This window comes from Pristiophorus japonicus, chromosome 1 (genome assembly GCF_044704955.1).
Source record: "Pristiophorus japonicus isolate sPriJap1 chromosome 1, sPriJap1.hap1, whole genome shotgun sequence".
NCBI lineage: Eukaryota > Metazoa > Chordata > Chondrichthyes > Pristiophoridae > Pristiophorus > Pristiophorus japonicus.
In genome coordinates, this window is record NC_091977.1 from 374,660,749 (window position 1) to 374,682,674 (window position 21,926).

The window sequence follows — 21,926 nt, forward strand, 5'->3', positions numbered from 1 at the left end:
CAAAGCCATCACCTGCGGACATGCACCTCACTTTCCTTCCCCCCTCTCCTTCTCCCCACCTCTACCCCTTCCCCTCCTCGCTCCACACTGCCTGGTCGAGACACTCCTCAGGCGGTGCCTCATTGGGGTGGTTGCACGGATACGGTAGCGGGGGCTACCGAGGTGGGAACATTCTCGGATCCAGAAGCAGGATTTTGCTCCTGCCTCTCGTGTCATTGGCACTGGGGGTGCGGAGCCTAGGGGTGGGGTGCCACGCTCCGGGACCACTAGGAGGCCTGTGCCACCAGTGTTCCTGGCTATTGCCTCCAGGGCCTCTGCCATCCGCGATGGTGCTGGAGATGCTGGCCAGCTGTCAGGATATGCCTCCCAATGCCTGTAGGATTTGATCACCTATGTCTACAGTCCACCTGGCCAACTCTACCATATCGCCCCTCTCATCTGGCGCTCGTGGAGCAGATCTGCCGCATCTACGAAACCTCCTCGGGGTCGGCGCCGTCCTGGGGACACCTGGGGTGCCCTGTGGGGAGGTGCTTGGGCCCGGTACCTCCAGAATGAGGTGGGACTGACCGGAGGAGCACTAGATGGCTTGGGGTGGAAAGCCTTCTGGAGCCCGGTGATGCAGACTCCTCAAAGTCCGCGCTCTCATCCGTTGAAAACAGACCCAGCAGATTGACGGGCGAGAATCGGAGCTCCTCAGCATCAGATGTAGGATCGTCCGGAGAGTCCGGCCCCGCACCTCCACCTTCTGGGCTTGATGGTCTTGCTTGGGGCCACACTGCTGGCTGAGCTACAAAACACAAATGAGGTTATTAGAGAAGAAGGGGGTGCTAGCGTCACAAGGTGATTCCAGTGCTACACACAGCATATGCACGACAAAAGCACCACCGCTATCAAAATCATCACAGACATCACATTTCATGCCCATCAACACATTCTGCATTGCAATGATTCTCATGAGGCCAGCATTATTTGGAGGACACTATCATCTATCATATATTATTGGTCAGATATGAGTGGGTGTGGCATCTATTGCCTTTACATCACACACTGGTGTATACCTTACTCACGTGGCATCACTTCAGGGTCTGCAGCTGTCTGCGTGGCCATCCGGGGGCCCCACTAGTGAGAGCGCTGATGACTGGTGACCCCCCACCCGTTCGCCTCTGCTCGGCCCTATTCCTCGATAGCTTCTTCTGTAAAAGGTAACAGGACGACATAGCATGAGATCATTGCATGATATCATTGTTAGGTTCTGTCACAGAGACTGATACAACTCATAGCCGACAGATGTAATTATGATTATTGTGATATTTATCATTCTTTACCTAAAGACGTACACCGTGACTGCAGGCTTTGAGTACAACATTCCTGGTAAAAGTGAAAGACCTCATATCTGATTATAGTCACTCGTGACTTTTACAAATCAAATTATTTAAATATATGAGTACATGTAAATAAACGTAATACTTACTCTTGCGGATCCGACCAGGTCATTCCATCGCTTTCGGCATTGGTTTCCCTCACGCACCTCGTTGGTAGCCGACGAGACCGTCACTGCCCGGCAGATCAAAACCTGGACAAGCCAGGACCCCTTATTGTCCCTAGTCAAAAACTGTGTGCTTCACGGGAGCTGGTCCAGTGTCCCAGTGGAAATGCAGGAATAGATAAAGCCGTTTCAGCGGCGCAAAGGTGAAATATCTATACAGGCAGACTGCCTTCTGTGGGGTAATCGAATAGTGGTTCCCAAGAAGGGCAGAGACACCTTCATCAGTGACCTCCACAGTACCCACCCAGGCATCATAATGATGAAAGCGATAGCCAGATCCCACGTGTCGTGGCCCGGTATCGATGCGGACTTGGAGTCCTAGAGGTCTAGGGTACACGTCGACTATGCGTTCTTGTGGTTGTAGATGCGTACTCCAAATGGATTGAATGTGATATAATGTCGGCTAGCACATCTGCTGCCACTACTGAAAGCCTGCGGACCATGTTGGCCACACACGACCTACCCGATGTCCCGGTGAGCGACAGCGGGCCTTGTTTTACCAGTGCTGAGCTCAAAGAATTCATGACCCGCAACGGGGTCAAACATGTCACATCTACCCCGTTTAAACCAGCGTCTAATGGTCAGGCAGAGAGAGCAGTGCAAACCATCAAGCAGGACTTGAAGAGGATAACAGAAGGCTCACTGCAGACTCGCCTATCCCGAGTCCTACTTAGTTACTGCACGAGACCCCATTTGCTCACAGGGATCCCACCTGCTGAACTGCTCATGAAAAGAGCACTTAAGACAAGGCTCTTGTTAGTTCACCCTGATCTACATGAACAGGTAGAAAACAGGCGGCTTCAACAAAATACATACCATGATAGCGCAAATGTGTCACACGAGATTGAAATCAATGATCCTGTATTTGTATTGAATTATGGACAAGGTCCCAAGTGGCTTCCCAGCACTGTCGTGGCCAAAGAGGGGAGCAGGGTGTTTCAGGCCAAACTTTCAAATGGACTCATTTGGACCAAATCAAACTCAAATTCACGGACTATCCTGAGCAACCCATTTTGGACCCTACCTTCTTCGACCCCCCAACATACGCACCAGTGGCAACCGGCACTGCGGTTGGCCACGAAGCAGAATCCATCAGCCACAGCAGCCCAGAAGGACCTACTACACCAGGCAGCCGAGCAAGGCCAGCTGCACAGCAGCCCAGCAAGAGCCCAACAGTTGATTCATCAATACCAGCTTTCACACCGAGAGGATCAACCAGGGCAAGAAGGGCCCCAGACCGACTCACCTTGTAAGTAGTTATACTATTGACTTTGGGGGGGGGGTTGTTATATATGTAAACTTGTATTTATTCCGTACAGCCACCAGAGGGCTCATCCCCTAAAGTCCCAAGGGATCCCATAATCCCTTGGGAGCACAGGTATTTAAGGAGGCCTCACAGGTTGGAGAGGCACTCTAGAGACCTGAAATAAAAGACTAAGGTCACATTTTACTTTGAGCTCACAGTGTTCAGTCTGACTCCTTCTCCATACATAACAGGGCCGATGAGGGCAGTGTGTATGATGACGTGTATATGGATTTTAGCAAAGCTTTTGACAAGGTTCCACATGGCAGACTGGTCACGAAAGTAAAAGCCCATGAGATCCAGGGAAAAGTGGCAAGTTGGATCCAAAATTGGCTCAGAGGCAGGAAGCAAAGGGCAATGGCAGATGGGTGTTTTTGTGACTGGAAGAATGTTTCCAATGGGGTTCCGCAGGGCTCATTACTAGGTCCCTTACTTTTTGTGGTATACATCAATGATCTAGACCTGAATATTGAGGGGTTTGATTAAGAAGTTTGCAGATGATACTAAAATCGGCTGTGTGGTTGGTAATGAAGAAGAAAGCTGCGGACTGCAGGAAGATATCAATCAACTGGTCAGGTGGGCAGAACAGTGGCAAATGGAATTTAATCTGGAGAAGTGTGAGGTAATGCATTTGGGGAGGGGTAATAAGGAAAGAGAATACACATTAAATGGTAGGACACTGAGAAGTGTAGAGGAACAAAGGGACCTGGGAGTGCATGTCCACAGATCCCTGAAGGTAGCAGGCCAGGTAGATAAGGTGGTTAAGAAGGCATACGGAATGCTTGCCTTTATTAGCCGAGGCATAGAATAAAAGAGCAGTGGGGGGGGGTTATGCTTGAACTGTATAAAACACTAGTTAGGCCATTGTTCGAATACTGTGTGCTGTTCTAGTCACCGCATTACAGGAAGGACATGATTGCACTGGAGAGGGTACAGAGACGATTTACAAGGATGTTGCCAGGAGTGGAGAATCTTAGCTATGTGGACAGATTGGATAGGCTGGGTTTGTTTGGAACAGAGGAGGCTGAGGGGAGACCTCACTGAGTTGTATAAAATTATGACAGGCATAGATATAGTGGATAGAGGGGTCAACAACCAGGAGGCAGACATTTAAAGTCATTGGTAGAAGGTTTAAAGGGGATTTGAGGGGAAATTTCTTCTGCCTGAAAGGGTGGTAGAGGCAGAAACCCTCACCACGATTAAAAGGTACTTGGATGTGCACTTGAAGAGCCGTAACCAGCTTACGGACCTAGAGCTGGAAAACAGGATTAGGCTGGATAGCCTCTTGTTGGCCGGCATGGACATGATGGGCCAAAATGGCCTCCTTCCGTACTGTAAACTTCTATGATTCTATGATTACTTATCAGCTTCTATTCTCCATCTAAAAAGGGAAACACAAGCAAATAGACTGGGTTCCAAGAGATGATAAAAAATACCCTGTATGAGCCGCAGTTTAGGATACCCAGGTCCACTCTTCAATCATCCCCAACACCCCGTCCCCTTCCCACGGCACGTTCTCGTGCAAGTGCAGGAGATGCAACATCTGCCCTTTTATCTTCCCCCTCCCCTCCCTCCCACTGTACAGGGCCCCAAACATTCCTTCCAGATGAAACAGCCATTTACTCATACTTCTTTCAATTTAGTATATGATATTCGCTGCTCACGATAGGGTCTCCTCTACATTGGGGAGACCAAACGCAGATTGGGTGACTGCTTTGTGGATCACTTCCGTTCAGTCTGCAAGTATGACCCCGAACTTCCATTCACCTGTCATTTTAATTCTCCGACCCGTTCCCACTCTGACCTAGGCCTGCTACACTGTTCCAATGAAATTCAACGCAAGCTCGAGGAACGGCAACTTACCTTTCGATTAGACACGTTACAGCCTTCCGAACTGAACATTGAGTTCAACAATTTCAGATCATAACCACTGCCCCCATTTTTTCGGACAGCAGCTGTTGGTAATGATTCTGCTATTCCCATTTATAACTCCTCTAGATCCATCTTTTGTTTCTTTTCTTAGAATAGAATCATAGAATGGTTACAGAATGGAAGAAGGGCAATTGGCCCATCGAGTCTGTGCTGGCTCTCTGCAAGAGCACTTCAGCTAGTCCCACTCCCCTGCCCTTTCCCCGTAATATTGCAATTTGTTTTCTTTCAGGTACTTATCCAACTCCCTTTTGAAAGCAGTGATTGAGTCTGTCTCCCCCACTCTTTCAGGCAGTGCATTCCAGATCATAACCACTCGCTTTGTCAAAAAGTTTTTTATTTTGTCGCCTTTGGTTCTTTTGCCAATCACCTTAAATCTGTGTCCTCTGGTTCTCGTCCCTTCCGCCAATGGGAATAGTTTCTTTCTCTCTACTCTGTCCAGACTCCTCATGATTTTGAACACCTCTATCAAATCTTCTCCTAACCTTCTCTGCTCGAAGGAGAACAACCAGTCTATCCACATAACTGAAATCCCTCATTCCTGGAATCATTCTCGTAAATCTTTCTTCCGGAAATTCACCTCCGCCCGAAATGGGGTGCACCTACCACTCTTTGCCATTCATTTCCGCCTCAATGGATGCGGCAGCCATTAGAACGAAAATCAGCATTTTTGCTAAAAAAAAAAGGAGCGGAGCGGTATTGGTGGCAGGAATGGTCTCTCTGCAGCGGTGCGGGTGTGGAGGGGCCGATTGGGCCGCGAAATTCAGCTGTTGCTATTTGCTGCCAATGAGCCAGCTGCTCCCTGGCCTTCTTAAAGGGCAGGCTTTGCAGCTCGGGCCTGAGCAGGGAATCAGTTTGATTCCAAGGCATGGCAAATCCAGGAGGAGCAAGTCGGGCCAGCAGGTTTTCTGATGCGGAACTGGAGACCCTCACCGAGGCTGTGGAGGGAAGGAGGCGCGTTCTCTACCCCGACACAGGCAGACCGACTTGCACTGTCTTCAATAATGCCTTGAGAGAGATCGCTGTGAAGGTCTCGGGGACCTCCATTCATGACTGCACCTCGACCCAATGCTGCAAAAGGCTGAACAACATAATTCGACTGATGAAAGTGAGTACATGTCCCCCCAACTCCTCACCTTCCATCTGCAAGCCTCTCCTTCACCTTCTCTTGTTTCCAACCTTCGCTATGTAGTCACTGAAGCAACATTTGATTGCCGAGGCCCGTATGTATGTATGTATGTGTGTATATATGTGCGTTCCCGCAATGGAAGCTCCCTATCATGTCAGAGTTACACCTGCCTGTCATGGACCCACACTTGCACTCATTGCCGAGGCCTCATGACACTGCTACTCAACAAGCCTTATTTGCTTTGCAGGCGAAGGTTTCTCACAACCGTATAGAGCAACAGAGGATTCCACTGGAAGCAGCATCGGTAAGTGAAGGCCTTCCTTTAATGCCATTTCTCCATAAAAGTGCCAGCGCCTACTGCGCGTTTGCTTATGATTGTGTGCAAGTTGCAGGCTGCATGGTGCAATGCCCTACCTCACGAGAGCCCTTGTGGCATTTATGATTGCAGATGAGACCCCGAGTAGGAGCCAGAGCCAAGACGACAGCTTTGAGGGCACTGGCAGCCAAAGCCATGACGACACCTTAGAGGCCACTCCATCTATTGGCGCCATGTCCGGTGAGGCGGAGGAAGAGGGGGTCACTGCTGGCAGCACCATGTCATTGCTTCCTACACTCGCTCGCACCAGCTCAGATACTGGGAGTATGCGGTCGGGAATGTTAGATTTACCAGGGGGGTCTGCACTGGGTGATTCACTGCTTCTGCACCACCTCCTCCTGGTCCTCTTCCTCAGGTGGTACTGCTGGCTCGTCCTCCAATGGTTGTGCCTTCATGATTGCCAGGTTGTGAAGCATGCAGCGGGCGACCATGAATAGAGGTACCCGCTCAGGCGAGTACTGCAACACTCCATCAGAGCGATCCAGGTAATGGAACCTCTGCTTAAGGATCCCAATGCACTGCTCAATTATGCACCTGGTGGCTGAATGAGAGTCATTGTAGGCTTGCTGCACAGCAGTCCTGGGGTTGCGAAGGGGACTCAGCAGCCAAGTGGACAGTGGATAGCCCTTATCTCCAAGGAGTCAGCTGCAATCTTGGTTTGGGCCAGGAAACGCGCCTGGCATACCGGTCTGCCGCAGGATGAAAGCATCGAGGCTGCTGCCAGGATACCGGGCATCAACTGCCATGATTTTGCGCTGGTGATTGCACACCAGCTGGACATCGAGGGAGTGGAATCCCTTGCGGTTTCAGAACATCTCGGGATTGTTCTGCGACGCCCTGAACCCTGGGGAAGTCCGCAATTCGCACGAAACCGGTCTGGCACTCCAACTGCTTCTCCCTGCTCATCGGGAAGGAAATGTAGTCCCTCCTTCTCTTATACAGAGCATCTGTCACTTGACAGATAGAGCTATGCGCGGCGGACTGCGAAATGCTGTAGCAGCTTGCAAAGATCCAGTGACATAGAAATTGAGTGCTATAGTCACTTTGGTTGCGACGGTCAGGAGGCTGGAGGTTTGGCTGCAGGAGACTGCACAGTTCCCTGACTATGTCCTTCTGAAATCGCAGTCTACTGAGATACTGGTCATCCGTCAGATCCATGTACCAAAAATTGCTGCCTGTAGACCCTTGCACGATGGGGCCTTCTCCCCTCATATCTATGCTCGCGTCTTCCTATGGCAGCTGCCTCATTGCCTTCTCCCTCATGCTCTTGCTGCTCTTCACACTTTGCAGGCTGCTGCTGGCAAGCATCTGCCTCCTGCGCATCCTGCCTTCTCTCGATTTCACCCACTATCTGGTGCGGGGGGTCAGTGTCCCTGATCCTCCTCCTGATGGCAGGTCCTTCCTGGGCCATCCCTCTGGCTTGAGGTCTGTCGCCATCTCCATGGCCTTCTGCATGCTGGGCAGCCACGTCTGCTGCGTCCCTTGCCCACTTTTCTGGAGCCGTTGGAGACGGTACCGCCTTCTCCTGCGTGCCTCCCTGCCGCGCATAATGTGCAGGAGGTGTTCTGCTGCCAGCACTGAGCCCTTTGCCTGCGCAAGCAGAACCTCCACAATGAGGCCTCTGTTGTCGAGACTGAAGACCCTAGCCCACTAGCACTCAATCCTACTCTGATCATGGGAAGTGGCAAACTTGTGAAAAGTCCAAAAAATTCTCGGCAAAAAGTATGATGCTCCACGCAACATGCCTTTAAAGGCCGCTGTCAGCGCCAGAAGACTTTTTGACCTGAATTTACCTTCCGGGGCAGAGCCACTGCAGTGCGTGCTCTGATGATGTCATTAAGGACGCATCTGCAGGAGTGAGGTGGAAGTGTGGGGAGTGGAGTGGATTTTCAGAGGGCAATGCAGCGAATGTCGACCAGTCCACTGCAAGTTCCGCGCTGCCAGGGGCCTTATTGGGAGGGGCAATTTCGGCCCATATACCTCTATTCAATTCATGAAGCGCAGGATCCCGTAAGTTTTTATAACCGCTTACTCAACCCTGCCCTGCCACCATCAATGTTTGTGCACATATATCCCCAGGTATCTCTGTTCATGCGCTCCCTTTGGGATTGTATCCTTTAGTTTATATTTCCGCTCCTCATTCTTTCTACCAAAATGTATCACTTCACACTTTTCTGCATCAAATTTCATCTGCCAAGTGTCTGCCCATTCCACCAGCCTGTCCATGTCCTCTTGAAGTCTATCGCTATCCTCCTCGCAGTTCACTATACTTCCAAGATTTGTGTCATCTGCAAATTTTTTAATTGTGCCCTGTACACCCACATCCAAGTCATTAATATTTATCAAGAAAAGCAGTGGTCCTCGTACCGACCCCTGGGGAACACCACTGTGTACCTTCCTCCAGTGTGATAAACAACCGTTCACCACTACTCTCTGTTTCCTGTCACTTAGCCAATTTCGTATCCATGCTGCCACTGTCTCTTTTATTCCATGGGCTTCAACTTTTATGGCAAGCCTATTATGTGGCACTTCGTTGAATGCCTTTTGGTAGTCCATGTACACCATTATTCAAAGGGTGGTGAATCTGTGGAATTCTCTACCACAGAAGGTTGTGGAGGCCAAGTCACTGAATATATTTAAGAGGGAGATAGATACATTTCTAGAAACAAAAGGCATCAAGGGGTGTTGATTTCTGGATTCTTTTCCCTCAATCTGGTTCAGCAAAATTACTGAGTCAAATACCGTTTCTGCCTTAAACAAAGCAAGCTTTTATTTCAAAGCAAACCCCGATCGGGGACTTTATCAGACAGAAGGAATGCAACTCTGATAGATTGCACTCACTTCCTACATTGTAAAGGGACGACGGTTATACATTTTCGGTAAAAGATAACGAGATACAATTAGAGTGACATCCTAGTTCAGCCTATCCTCTTTGATCCCTCTTTCCCTTTGTCCACTCATAAGCCGATCTAAGAATGGTCTGATTTTACACAAAGGCCCATTATTCCCTTACTTTTAATGTTTCAAGTTAGCAGTGTGAGTTAATACGACCTTGAGGTTTTTTGCAAGCTGTGGGTTTTTTTTTTAAACTGTGTTGGTATTGTAACATTTTGCAGTCTCGAGTCTGAGATGTCATGGCTATTCCTCCATGAATTCTTTGTTAGCTTATACTGTCCATATATAATTCCCACGTTCTCAACTTCAATGTCTCTATACATTTTCAAACATTCACAGGGGTATGGGGAAAAAATGGGCATATGATGTTGAGATAGAGGATCAGCCATGATCATATTGAATGGTGGTGCAGACTCGAAGGGCCAAATGGCCGCCTACTACTGCTCCTATTTTCGAACCGCATTGCCCTCATCAACCCTCTCTGTTACCTCATCAAAAAACTCGATCAAGTTGGTTAAACACGATTTGCCTTTAACAAATCCACACTTGTCCAAGTAACTGTTAATTTTGTCCCTGATCATTGTTTCTAAAAGCTTCTCCAGTACCAATGTTAAACTAATCGATGCTTGGGCTGCTGGCTTTATCTTTACACCCTTTTTTGAACAAGGGTGTAACATTTGCAATTCTCCAGTCTTCTGGCATCACCCCATTACTAAGGAGAATTGGAAGATTGTGGCCAATAGCTATGCGATTTCTTCCTTCACATTCTTAGCGTCCTAGGATGCATCCCATCCTATTAAGGACAGCCAGCCTTTCTCATACCTTGTCTTGATCATTTCTTATCCCATCCAGTATCTCCTCTACCACCTCCTTTACTAATTCCATGACAGCATCATCTTCCTTGATGAAGACAGATGCAAAGTACTCATTTAGTACCTCAGCCATACCCTGTGCCTCCATGTGTAAATCTTCTTTTTGGTCCCTAATCAGCCACACCCCTCTTCTTACTACTCATTTACTATTTATACGCCTATAGAAGACTTTGGGAACACCTTTTATGTTAGCTGCCATTTTATTCTCATATCCTCTCTTTGCCCCTCTTATTTTCTCTTTCACTTCTCCTCTGAGCTTTCTATATTCAGCCTGATTCTCCGATGTATTCTCGACCTGACATCAGTCATACTCTCTCTTTTTCAACTTCATCTTACTCTTTATCTCTTTCGTCATCCAGGGAGCTCTGACTTTAGTCGCCCTACCTTTCCCCGAGTGGGAATGTACATCGACTGTACCTAAACTATTTCCTCTTAAAAGGCAGCCCATTGTTCCACGACAGTTTTGCTTGCCAATCTTTGATTCCAATTTACCTGGGCCAGTTCCTCCAATTATGTATTGTTACTCTGGATTGCTCCCTGTCCGCTTCCATAGCTAATCTAAACCCTTATGGGTTCAATTTTGCCCAAAGCCGTTTTTTGGGGTATTGCCAGAGTTACACCCATTTTTCTAGGCCAGAACTATTCCAAAAATAAATGCCAAGTTTCCCCGCTGTATTTTTCAAAATTGGCGCCGCACAGCCTATCCTGTAGCCATGGGGAGTGGAGCCTACTGTCTGCGCCAAAAAAACGATGCTGCCCTTTCTACGCATGCACAAAAAAAGTCTGTTTTTGTTGTGATCCCTATGGGCGCTCATGCGCAGTACAGCTCCCGGTCTGCTCATTTTTAAAGAGCCAGTTGTGTGAGAGAACTTTAATTATCATTCGAAAAATCGGAGCTGCAATACAAAATGCAATGCGGTGCAAGGATCAAGAATTTCTTACAGGATGAAGTGGAGGCACTAGTTATAGTAATTGAGAGCAGATGGCAGGAGCTGGACACCAACAGAGGTCACATAAAAGTTCCACCCAAAGAAATGAAGAAATGCTGGAACCAACTTGCACAAGGTTACGATGACCACCCCGAGGTCTGGAGGCCAGTGCAAAAAGTGGCAGGGCCTTAGTCAAGTAGTTAGTGTAAGTAATATTTTCATTTTTCAATGGAATTGCAATTATAAATGTGACCATCTGTATATGTCCCATCCAGCAGAAAGACACCCTCTTTAAAATGTTATATATTCATCTTTGCAGAAGAAAGTGGCACACAACAAATGAGAAAGAACTCGAACAGGAGGAGGCCCGGCGAATCTGCACCCACTGACACACTTGAAAGGGAGGGTCGCTGCTTTGATGGGTCTTGCTTGGAGAAAAGCAACCACCACTGCACAAGCTGGGCCCACACTCACGGGAGAGGGTAAGTCCTGCTAAATGTTAATACTGCGCAGTCTAGCCATGCTTCAGTTCATGGGGATGTCTCCGCCAGCTACGCTTCGGTTGATGCACGAGAAATGGAAACACTGTCCGGGAACATGAGGGAGGGAATATCTCAGTTAGCTGAAACCATGTCGGTGCACATGAGGGAGGGAATGTCGCAGGTAGCTGTGTTGCGCGGTCATTGAACATGAAGGTGGGAATGTCGTAGGTAGCTGATGCGCTGTCAGTGAATGAGGGCAGGAATGTCGCAGGTAGTTCAAATACTCTCAGTGAACACATGGGAGGGAATGTTGTAGGTAGTTGACACACTTTTCCTGAACAAGAGGGAGGGCATGTCGCAGGTAGGTGAGACGCTGTCAGGGCACATGAGGGAAGGAATTTTGGAGTTAGCTGCTGCAAGGGAACACGCCCAGACCCCGTGCCCAATGACAGAATCAACTGCCACTCCCACTCCAATCCTCAGACCAGCCTCTGAAGAGCCCAAAGCCGGGCCCTCCACATTGCCGCCTGCCCCCTCACCCCCAGGTGCGCATTACCCGAGATGTTGGAAAGAATAAGCTTGGTAGCAACCCGAGAAATGCTGCGCCACTGCCTGCGGGCAGGTGTGGTGGAATCACCAAGAACAAGCACTGCGGGCTGTCTTAGAATAAGATGGAGGTGAGATGGGTGCAGCCTTTCTTTGCTGCTGTTGTTATTATTATTGTTGTTAATGCTGTAACTGTTGTTCTCAACTTACAAGTTTTTTGTAAGTTATGTAAAATTACAAGTTTAAAAGTTAGTAAGTGATCTTAACTGAAAACTTTAAAGTTTGATACAAGAATATTTTTATTAAAGTTAAGTACAAAGAAATGTTTGTTCAACTTTTGAATAAAATATATTTTAAATTATAACTGAATCATTTCCATTATTTGTTCCATTATTAACACAACTTTTGAAGCAAACAAGAATAATTTCCATCATTTGTCCCATTAACACAACACAACATTACAGAACAGGTCCAAATAGTAAACATGGTCCATGTGGAATAGTGGACCATATACAGTCGACACCACAAATCACTGGCGAAATACCACCAACGATGTCTCCGCAAGACCCTGCAAATCCCCTGGGAGGACAGACGCACTAATGTTAGCGTCCTTGACCAGGCCAACATCCCCAGCATCGAAGCACTGATCACACTCAACCAGCTCCGCTGGGCAGGCCACATTTTCCGCATGCCTGACACAAGACTCCCAAAGCAAGCGCTCTACTCGGAACTCCTACACGGCAAGCGAGCCCAAGGTGGGCAGAGGAAATGTTTCAAGGACACCCTCAAAGCCTCCTTGATAAAATGCAACATCCCCACTGACACCTGGGAGTCCCTGGCCAAAACCTAAAAGGAGGAAGTGCATCCGGGAGGGTACTGAGCACCTCGAGTCTCGTCGCCGAGAGCATGCAGAAACCAAGCGCAGGCAGCGGAAGGAGCGTGCGACAAACCAGTCCCACCCACCCTTTCCTTCAATGACTGTCTGTCCCACCTGTGACAGAGACTGTAATTCTCGTATTGGACTGTTCAGTCACCTAAGAACTCATTTTAGAGTGGAAGCAAGTCTTCCTCGATTTCGAGGGACTGCCTATGATGATGTTGGAATAGTTGCCGCTGAGCCTTCAGGCATCAAAGCGTTCATGAATGAGCTGCTGGCAGAAGGCACGAGCAATCGGTCAAGGGGCATGACGGCCCGCCTTCCTCTGCCATCATGCTCCGGGTTCAGGTAGTTGCATGACTTCTTTGTCCTTGTCCTCGTCATCTGCATCATCTTCATCATTATCAGCCACTCTCACCATAGGTGGCTGCTGCCTCATGATGGCTAAGTTATGCAGCATGCAGCACACAATCTCAGGGAGTATAGCAAGTCGCCTCCGGAATGGTCCAGGCATCGGAAACGCTGTTTCAAGATGCCAATGGTCCTCTCTCTTATGCTGCGCGTTGCAATGTGTGATATGTTGTATTCCCAGTCAGCTTCCGTTCGGGTTACGCGTAGAGGCATCATGAGCCAGGTGGCGAGGCCGTATCCTTTGTCTCCCAGTAGCCAGCTCTGCCCTTCTAGCAGTTGCTGAAACATGGCAGATATAATGCTCTCACATAGGATGAACACATCATGGGTGCTCCAAGGGTATCTTGCATCAACTGACATGATGCGATGCATGTCATCACACACGAGCTGCACATTAATGGAGTGGAAGCTTTTCTGTTCCTGTACATCTCGGAATCATCCAAAGGTGCTCGCAAGGCAATGTGGGTACAATCAATGCAGCCCTGTACCTTTGGGAAGCCAGCAATCCTGGAGAAGCCCAGAGCCCTGTCACGCATTGCCTGGGCAGTCATGGGGAACTTTATGTAGGCAGCAGTCACCTGCCGAATGCAGACATGTGTTGCATGCTGAGAAATGGCGCACACAGCCCGATGTGTAGCTTGAAAGGATCCGGATGCATAGAATGAAAGCGCAGCTGTAACCGCCACCTCAACTAAAAAAGCAGTCCTCCTGACGCTTCTAGGTTGCAGGTCTGCTTTCGCCAACTCACAGATCTCAGTTACAACTTCTTTGTGGAAATGCAGCCTTCTGACAGTTTCCATCACTCAGATACAGGTATGAATGCCTGTTTCCGTATACCCTACATGGGTGAGGCCTCCTGCCCATCACTCTATGGGCTCTGAGGTTCCTCATGTGATGACGTTGAATCAATTCTCCTCTGCAGCACCATGATGCAAAAGGCTTGCTCAAGGTATGGCATTGTTAGTATTGCCCCCATTCTTAAATTTTACCTTTGCAAGAAGCTCAAAACGACAGGCAGGCAGGACAAAGTTCTTTGTTCTCTCTCTCCCCACAGGTCTGTATGGACCACACGCAGGTCTGAGCAGGCACAGTGATCGGGAATCCCCAACCACCCCCACCCTGAGCTGTCTAAGGTATATTGAGAAATTAGATTAAAAGGTATGGCGGGAGTTAAGCAGGGGAAAACATTTAAAGAAATATTCCAAAATTCTTAACAAGTACACATTACATTGAAAAATAAAAACTCCATGGGTAAATTGATCCATCTGTGGCGAACTAAAGAAGTTAAGGATAGTATTAGATTAAAAGAGGAGGCTTATAGGGCCCAAGTTTCCACATGATTTGCTCCTGATTTTTAGGAGCAACTAGTGGAGAACAGACTATCTTAGAAATCGCAATTCTCCACATTTTTTTTTCTGCAGTTCTAGTCAGTTAGAACAGTTTCACTTTGGAACAGAATTTTTTCTTCAAAAGGGGGCGTGTCCGGCCACTGACGCCTGATTTCAAAGTTTCCACAGTGAAAACGTACTCCAAACTAACTTAGAATGGAGCAAGTGAAGATTTTTGTAGAACTGAAAAAACCTGTTCTACACATTAAAAAAATCAGGCGCAGGTTACAAATTAGGCATCCAGAACGAGGTGGAGGGGAGGGGGGGGGGGGAAGTCATTAAATTCTATAATAAATCCTTATTTATACTTCTACAAATATTATACAAAATAAATCCAACCTGAATAAACATTTATAAGCGAAGAAAAGATTAAATAAACCATCTTCCTACCTGTGTGAAAGTGCTTCAGCCAGGGAGAATTCTGCAGCCGTTCGTTCCCGCGGGGGGGGGGAGGAGAAAGCCATTCGTTCCCGCGGGGGGGGGGAGGAGAAAGCCATTCGTTCCCGCGGGGGGGGGGAGGAGAAAGCCATTCGTTCCCGCGGGGGGGGGGGAGGAGAAAGCTGTTCGTTCCCGCGGGGGGGGGGGGAGGAGGAGAAAGCTGTTCGTTCCCGCGGGGGGGGGGGAGGAGGAGAAAGCCATTCGTTCCCGCGGGGGGGGGGGAGGAGAAAGCTGTTCGTTCCCGCGGGGGGGGGGGGAGGAGGAGAAAGCTGTTCGTTCCCGCGGGGGGGGGGGGAGGAGGAGAAAGCCATTCGTTCCCGCGGGGGGGGGGGGAGGAGGAGAAAGCCATTCGTTCCCGCGGGGGGGGGGGGGAGGAGAAAGCCGTTCGTTCCCGCGGGGGGGGGGGGAGGAGGAGAAAGCTGTTCGTTCCCGCGGGGGGGGGGGAGGAGGAGAAAGCCATTCGTTCCCGCGGGGGGGGGGGGAGGAGGAGAAAGCTGTTCGTTCCCGCGGGGGGGGGGGGAGGAGGAGAAAGCTGTTCGTTCCCGCGGGGGGGGGGGGAGGAGGAGAAAGCCATTCGTTCCCGCGGGGGGGGGGGGGAGGAGAAAGCCGTTCGTTCCCGCGGGGGGGGGGAGGAGAAAGCCATTCGTTCCCGCGGGGGGGGGGAGGAGGAGAAAGCCATTCGTTCCCGCGGGGGGGGGGGAGGAGAAAGCTGTTCGTTCCCGCGGGGGGGGGGGGGGAGGAGGAGAAAGCTGTTCGTTCCCGCGGGGGGGGGGGAGGAGGAGAAAGCCATTCGTTCCCGCGGGGGGGGGGGAGGAGGAGAAAGCCATTCGTTCCCGCGGGGGGGGGGGAGGAGAAAGCCATTCGTTCCCGCGGGGGGGGGGAGGAGAAAGCCGTTCGTTCCCGCGGGGGGGGGGGGAGGAGGAGAAAGCCATTCGTTCCCGCGGGGGGGGGGAGGAGAAAGCCATTCGTTCCCGCGGGGGGGGGGGAGGAGAAAGCCGTTCGTTCCCGCGGGGGGGGGGGAGGAGAAAGCCGTTCGTTCCCGCGGGGGGGGGGAGGAGAAAGCTGTTCGTTCCCGCGGGGGGGGGGGAGGAGGAGAAAGCCATTCGTTCCCGCGGGGGGGGGGGGGGAAGGAGAAAGCCGTTCGTTCCCGCGGGGGGGGGGGGAGGAGAAAGCCATTCGTTCCCGCGGGGAGGGGGGGGAGGAGAAAGCCATTCGTTCCCGCGGGGAGGGGGGGGGAGGAGAAAGCCATTCGTTCCCGCGGGGAGGGGGGGGGAGGAGAAAGCCATTCGTTCCCGCGGGGAGGGGGGGGGAGGAGAAAGCCATTCGTTCCCGCGGGGGGGGGGGGGGAGGAGAAAGCCATTCGTTCCCGCGGGGAGGGGGGGAGGAGGAGAAAGCCATTCGTTCCCGCGGGGAGGGGGGGGGAGGAGAAAGCCATTCGTTCCCGCGGGGGGGGGGGGGGAGGAGAAAGCCATTCGTTCCCGCGGGGGGGGGGGGAGGAGAAAGCCATTCGTTCCCGCGGGGAGGGGGGGGAGGAGGAGAAAGCCATTCGTTCCCGCGGGGAGGGGGGGGGAGGAGGAGAAAGCCATTCGTTCCCGCGGGGGGGGGGGGGAGGAGAAAGCCATTCGTTCCCGCGGGGAGGGGGGGGGAGGAGAAAGCCATTCGTTCCCGCGGGGAGGGGGGGGGAGGAGGAGAAAGCCGTTCGTTCCCGCGGGGGGGGGGGGGGGGGAGGAGAAAGCCATTCGTTCCCGCGGGGAGGGGGGGGAGGAGAAAGCCATTCGTTCCCGCGGGGAGGGGGGGGGAGGAGAAAGCCATTCGTTCCCGCGGGGAGGGGGGGGGAGGAGAAAGCCATTCGTTCCCGCGGGGAGGGGGGGGGGAGGAGAAAGCCATTCGTTCCCGCGGGGAGGGGGGGGGAGGAGAAAGCCATTCGTTCCCGCGGGGAGGGGGGGGGAGGAGGAGAAAGCCATTCGTTCCCGCGGGGGGGGGGGGGGGAGGAGAAAGCCGTTCGTTCCCGCGGGGGGGGGGGGGAGGAGAAAGCCATTCGTTCCCGCGGGGAGGGGGGGGAGGAGAAAGCCGTTCGTTCCCGCGGGGGGGGGGGGGGGAGGAGAAAGCCATTCGTTCCCGCGGGGAGGGGGGGGGAGGAGAAAGCCATTCGTTCCCGCGGGGAGGGGGGGGGAGGAGAAAGCCATTCGTTCCCGCGGGGGGGGGGGGGGGAGGAGAAAGCCATTCGTTCCCGCGGGGGGGGGAGGAGGGAAACGACTGCCTTAACTTTCTGAGACTTCCTGCACCTTCTCACTGCTGCAAGAAGCCTCAGTGCTGATGTGCTGATGGCAGTGTGCTTTTATTAAAAAATGTTCAAAAATTAAACATCTACAAAGAGCTACAAAAATGGCCGAGTGCCAATGTTTCCTTCACACTGCGCGTGCGCGAACGCTCCAACGCGCACGCGCAGCATTGCCGGCAGGAAAAAAACTAATTTAAATGGTACCTGCCCCCTCCCACTTACAAAATCGGCGCGAGTGTAGGCTCCGCCCCCCTGGGCGCCGCGCCAAACAGACAAGGAGCTGCAGGGCGCTCCAGAATCGCGCGTTTTCTTTCCGGCGCCGTTTTAGGCGCGAAAAACGGGCGCCCAGCTCGGAGGGCCGCCCATTTTTTATCGTGTGGAAACTTGGGCCCAAAATGTGGCAAAAAATAGTAGTAAGCCTGAGGATTGTGAGAGCTTTAGAAACCAGTAAAGGATGACCAAAAAATTGATAAAATGAGAGAAAATAGAATAGGAGAGTAAACTAGCAAGAAATCTAAAAACAGATTGTAAGAGCTCCTATAAGTATGTAAAAAGAAAGAGAGTAGCAAAAGTAAGCGATGGTCCCTCAGAGGCTGAGACAGGAGAAATTGTAATGGGAAATAAGGAAATGGCAGAGACTTTAAACAAATACTTTGGCTGGAATTTTCTCCAGGTAGGCGGATTGGGGGCGAGGTGTCTCCAAGGCAGCTGGTAAATCCGGAAGGCCGGATTTCCCGCAGGCCCTGCCAATTTTAACAGCAGGGATTGATTTGCATTTGAGGCATCGGATTCTCAGCCACAGCCAACCAAATTGAGAGTCTGGCTGACTGCGAGCGGGTAAACATAGAATCACAGAAATTAGGTGCAGGAGCAGGCAATTCGGCCATTCGAGTCTGCACCGCCATTCAATAAGATTATGGCTGATCATTCAACCTCAGTTCCCCTTTCCTGCTTTCTCTCCATACCCCTTGATCACATTGGCCGTAAGGGCCATATCTAACTCCCTTTTGAATATATCTAACGAACTAGCCTCAACAACTTTCTGCGGTAGAGAATTCCACAGGCTCACAATTAACTGAGTGAAGAAGTTTCTCCTCATCTCGGTCCTAAATGGCTTACCCCTTATTCCTAGACTGTGACCCCTGCTTCTGGAACTCACCAGCAACGGGAACATTCTTCCTGCCTCTAACCTGTGCAATCCCATCAGAATTTTATATTTTTGTATGAGATCCCCTCTCATTCTTCTAAACTCCAGTGGATACAAGCCCAGTTGATCCAGTCTCTCCTCATATGTCAGTCCTGCCATCCCGGGAATCAGTCTGGTGAACCTTCGCTGCACTCCCTCAATAGCAAGAACGTCCTTCCTCAGATTAGGGGACCAAAACTGAACACAATATTCCAGGTGTGGCCTCACCAAGGCTCTGTACAACTGCATTAAGACCTCCCTGCTCCTATACTCAAATCCTCTAGCTATGAAGGCCAACATGCCATTTGCCTTCTTCACTGCCTGCTGTACCTGCAAGCCAAACTTCAATGACTGATGTACCATGACACCCAGGTCCCATTGCATCTCCCCTTTTCCTAATCTGTCACCATTCAGATAATATTCTGTCTTCCTGTTTTTGCCACCAAAGTGGATAACCTCACATTTATCCACATTATACTGCATCTGCCATGCATTTGCCCACTCACCTAACCTGTCCAAGTCACCCTGCAGTCTGTTAGTATCCTCCTCACAGCTCACACCACCCCCCAGCTTAGTGTCATCTGCAAACTTGGAGATATTACATTCAATTCCTTCATCTAAATCATTGATGTATATTATAAATAGCTGGGATCCCAGCACTGAAACCTGCGGCACCCCACTAGTCACACTGCCTGCCATTCTGAAAAGGACCCGTTTATTCCGACTCTCTGCTTCCTGTCTGCCAACCAGTTCTCTATCCATGTCAATACATTACCCCCAATACCATGTGCTTTAATTTTGCATACTAATCTCGTGTGTAGGACCTTGTCAAAAGCCTTTTGAAAGTTCAAATATACCACATCCACTGGTTCTCCCTTGTCCACTCTATTAGGGTAGACCTATACTTATGGAGGGGGAGCGAGGGGGTTGGTCTGGGGGAGGGATCGCGGGGGCGAGTCAGGATCGTCTGTGGCTCAGTCATGGATTGCAGGGGGTGGGGGGGGGGGGAGGTCAAGGATCGGCAGGAGGAGATTCGGAAATCGTGGGGGGGAGGGGAGGTGATGGGTCGGATCAGAAATCAGAGGGGCGGGAACAGCCGGAGCATCAGCAGTGGGGCGGGGAAGAGAGGATCGGGGATGGCTAGGGTGATCGGAGCTGGGGTCCCCGATAGTGGGGTGTGGGTTAGGCAGGGACCCTGTATCCAGAAGGTAGGTATAAAGCCACCTCCTGATGCAGCAGGTTTAACCCACCTCGATTTAACTGCCGGGTTTCACGAATTGTGTGAAACCCGTCCACGTGCAGTTAAATTCAAAATGGAGGTTAAGAAAGAGGCTTCCAGCCTCATTATATTTAAATTGATATACCGCCCCCTGGGAGCGGGTTCGTTGCCCGCGACCCCTTAAAACCGAAGTGGGAAAGTTGGAGGCAGGATCAGGTTGGGAATCCCATTTTTAACAATGTAACAACCCACACGCTCCAAACACACCCATGTTTTTAGGGGAAAATTCTAGCATTTGTATCTGTCTTCACAGTAGAAAACACAAAAAGCGTACCGAAAACAGTGGGGAACCACGGGGTTAAGGAGATTGAGCAACTTAAATTAAGATCAGTAGAGAAAAAGTACATGCAAAGTTAACGGGACTAAAAGCTGACAAATCCCCTGGACCTGACAGGCTAAGGTTCTAAATGAGGTGGCTGCAGAGATAGTGGATGCATTGGTTGTGATCTTCCAAAATTCCCTAGATTCTAGAACGATCCCAGCAAATTGGAAGGTAGCAAATGTAACCTTTCTATTCAAGAAAGGAGGAAGAGAGAAAACATGGAACTACAAGCCTATTAGCCTGACATCAGTCATCAGGAAAATGCTGAAATCCATTATTAAGGAAGTGGTAACGACACTTAGAAAATCATAATATGTTTAGGCAGAGTCAACATGGTTTTATGAAAGGGACATCATGTTTAACACATTAATTAGAGTTTTTTGAGGATGTAACTGGCAGGGTAGATAAAGGGGAACCAGTGGATGCAGTATATTTGGATTTCCAAAAGGCATTTGATAAGGTGCCACATAAAAGGCTGCTACGCAAGATAAGGGCTCATGGGGTTGAGATAATATATTAGCATGGATAGAGGATTGGTTAACAGACAGAAAACAGAGAGTCGGGATAAATGGCTCATTTTCCAGTTGGCAGGCTGTAACTAGTGGGGTGCCGCAAGAGTCCGTGTTTGGGCCTCAACTATTTACAATCTATATTAATGACTTAGATGAAGAGACTGAGTGTAATGATTCTTAGTTTGCTGATGATACAAAGATAGGTGGGAAAGTAAGCTGTGAGGAGGAAATACTACACAACAATCCAGAGATGTGAAACACACTGTTGCATTGATGAAGACCCAGAGAAGATCAATGAGAATAGTTCCAGGATTGATGCCTCTAAATTATGAAGTGAAATATCAGCGAAAATATTGTAGACAGTATTAAATAAAATATTAAACAAAAATAAGGACAGAAATATTTGACTTTGAACTAAATTAAGTCGGTGTGCCCTGGTCCAATTATCCCCCACCCTTTAATCCTGCTTCACCTGAAGGCTACATTTGGTCGTAACTCCCTGTGTGCAACACCATGGTAGATCGACTACCATAAATTGAGAATAAAATTCACATGGAATTGGTTAAGTTTACTGTGCAGATTGATTTTGCAGCCTGTCTAATCCATTAAAAACAGAAGTTTAATAGCCTGAAATAAGCACAAGGCATTACAAGTAACTTTACTGACCTTTAACCTTATTGGAATTCCATGCAGATCCGACTGATATCGCACTGGATATTATGAAACCAGCATTAGCAGCTTCTTCAACTTGTTTCATTTCTGAAAAAGAATGCTTTTGGGTCTATTGATCATGGATGGAGATCTAGTTTGAATTACGAATTGAGACAGTTAAATTGTAACCACTGATGGATCTTACTTTCTGGAAAGTGATTATTGATGCAATAATAAAAGTTACATATTTCACTGGTGCTTGTACTATTATTTCACTGGTTACTTTTCAAAAATGTTAATAAATATTGGGTCAATACATTACAATGGTTTGGTTTCTGATCCTTATTTTCTTTAACTCTATAATGAATGTATCCTGCAACACTTAGGCTGCACCAATACTACACAACAATCCAGATATGTGAAACACACAGGTGCATTGATGAAGACCCAAAGATCAAAGAGAATAGTTCCAGGACTGAGGCCTCTAAATTATGAAGAAAAATTTCAGCATTATGCTAATTCGGACATTTGAACAGTTAGTCGTGGGCCTGGAATTTGCGGTCGGGATGACAGC